This window comes from Cupressus sempervirens, chromosome 1 (assembly GCF_028749045.1).
Source record: "Cupressus sempervirens isolate cs-2001-9-10 chromosome 1, ASM2874904v1, whole genome shotgun sequence".
Classification (NCBI taxonomy): Eukaryota; Viridiplantae; Streptophyta; class Pinopsida; order Cupressales; family Cupressaceae; genus Cupressus; species Cupressus sempervirens.
Window position 1 is genome coordinate 355,913,459 of NC_143118.1, and position 2,372 is coordinate 355,915,830.

At 34.9% G+C, this 2,372-nt stretch overlaps 1 pseudogene; it reads left to right on the forward strand.

The window, feature by feature from the left end:
- The first annotated feature begins 752 nt into the window (after window positions 1–752).
- On the forward strand, window positions 753–1,262 carry LOC149577713 (putative receptor-like protein kinase At1g11050 pseudogene; annotated as a pseudogene).
- Window positions 1,263–2,372: the final 1,110 nt, after the last annotated feature.

The window sequence follows — 2,372 nt, forward strand, 5'->3', positions numbered from 1 at the left end:
GATATTTGAATTGTGGCTTTGGTAGGTTTCTCTATTTTTTTGGTTTATGAGGTATTTAAAGCTAAGGAAAGGCTTTATTCTATTTATTCAATAGGTTAAAGAGAATAATTACTAAATGTGTTGTGAATTGTGTGTTCAACTTTAAATTTTTAGTAAGAGTTTCCATGTTTGCAGGGTTTTTATTTCTCACAAGTTTTATCTTTATGCTAGCTGAACTGATGTAATATGTTTTGAGTTCTGCTAGCCTATAATTGTTGTTTTAAAACTTATATAGGCAGAAGAGGTACCATTAGGATACAAAATGGTTTACTATATTTTTTTACCTTTTTTTATGATTTTACCCTCACGGAAATGGTTTTACCCTCACTTGTGTACAAGGGCAAACTTCCCGACGGACAGATGTTCGCCATGAAGAGAATGAAGAAGTGCTCTCTCGACAATTTCTCGAACGAGGTGGAGATGATGAGCAGCTTTCACCACCGGAATGTGTTGGCTCTCCATGGTTTCGGCGTTGCCGGTGATGGTAAACAGGGTGCCATGAGCGGTTTCTCATTTGTGACTATCTCGCTAATGGCAGCCTGAATCAACACATTTTTGGAGGGAAAATTAGAAATGGGAGAGCACTGTCATGGGAGCAGAGGAAGAAGATAATAATCAGCATCGCAAAGGGGTTGTGTTATCTGCATTACGGAATTTGACCAACGATATATCACAGAGACATCAAGCCCGTCAATATTCTGCTGGATGACAACATGAATCCCTGCATTGCGGATTTTGGGCTTGCGATAAGGGAAGGGCAATCTCATTTGGGGTCAAAAGTAGCAGGCATGCGTGGGTATTTGGCGTCAGAGTATTATCTGACTGGACTGCTCACAGATCGCTGCGATGTCTACAGCTTTGGGGTCGTGTTGCTGGAAATCATGAGCGGCAGAAGGGCCGTGGATATAACTTGTCAATGCCATCTTACCGATTGGGTATGGAAGCTTCTCGAGGTCTCGAATAAAATCGATCTAGTGATAGATTGGAGAATGCACGAGAGGGAAGAGATGAAAACAATGGAGATATTTGTAATGGTGGGAATTTTGTGTTCTCATGTGAATGTGGCATTAAGGCCGAGTATGGCAGAAGCATTGAAGATGTTGGAGGGACAGACTGCAGTTCCTGCAATGCCAGAAAAACCCCAACCTCAACTTGTAGTAATTCATAGAGCGGAGGCCGACGAGACAGATTTTCTCAAATTTTTAAACCCTCCTTTCAACTAGTTTAAGGTTCCTTGTTGCGAAGAATATTTCTTGATATACCAAACAATGTGTACATCATAGCTAACATCATAGTTGAACTTACATGTGAAATACTCTTCAAAGTTGACTTATTGATGCAAATTTTTGAACCAAATATTTGATATTGTTATTATTTACTAACACTTGTACTCGACATGATATATAAGTTGAAGATATTAAACATCAGTTAATGAGTTTGTTTCAAATAGCTAGGATTATACAGTTAAATCCTGATCAGGATATGCAGTTAAATCCTGATGGCAATATCAGGATAGACATGATATTGTTATTATTTATTAGCGCTGATAGCAATATCAGGATAGACATGATGTAGTTATTATTTATTAGCCTTTTTAGCCATGATATAATTATTATATTTTAGCACTTGCAGCTGAAGGAGGTGTGAGGGTTATGATAGGAAAGAGATGAAATATGAGTCAATGAGTTTGACTCGAACAACTATATAGTTAAATACTAATAGCAATATCACAATAGACATGATATAGTTATTATTTATTAACACTTGCAGCCAAAGGAGGAAAGGAGGTGTGAGGGGGGTTAGGGTAGGAAATTTTGTTTTCTATAAGTAAATATGCAAGTCATTATAATTTTGTATAGAAATATTGAAGATACACTTATAGGAGGTGTGAGGGGGTTACGGTAGGAAATTTTATTTTATATAAGTAAATATGCAAGTCAATATAATTTTGTATAGAAATATTGAAGATACACTTATGTTACTGTAGGAATTTTTTTTATTTATAATTAAATATGCAAGTCATTATAATTTTGTATAAAAGATGCATTGATTTAATTTTCAACATTGTAAAACTTGTATTCTGATTTCAACATTGTCAAACTTGTTTCAAGTTTGCTTACAACATTGTAGAATTTATATTCTAATATATTACAAGCTTGAACTTTTTGGAGTCAATAGAAGAAATAGAGAATTTTGTAGAAGATACTAAAAAATGTTTTGACGTTTTGTAACTTGTACCAAGTGAGTATATGTTGAGGTGGTGTTCAAATACTTAAAAAATTGTATCATATAATTATTTTACTTAATAATCAATATTTTGATTTACCATTGTG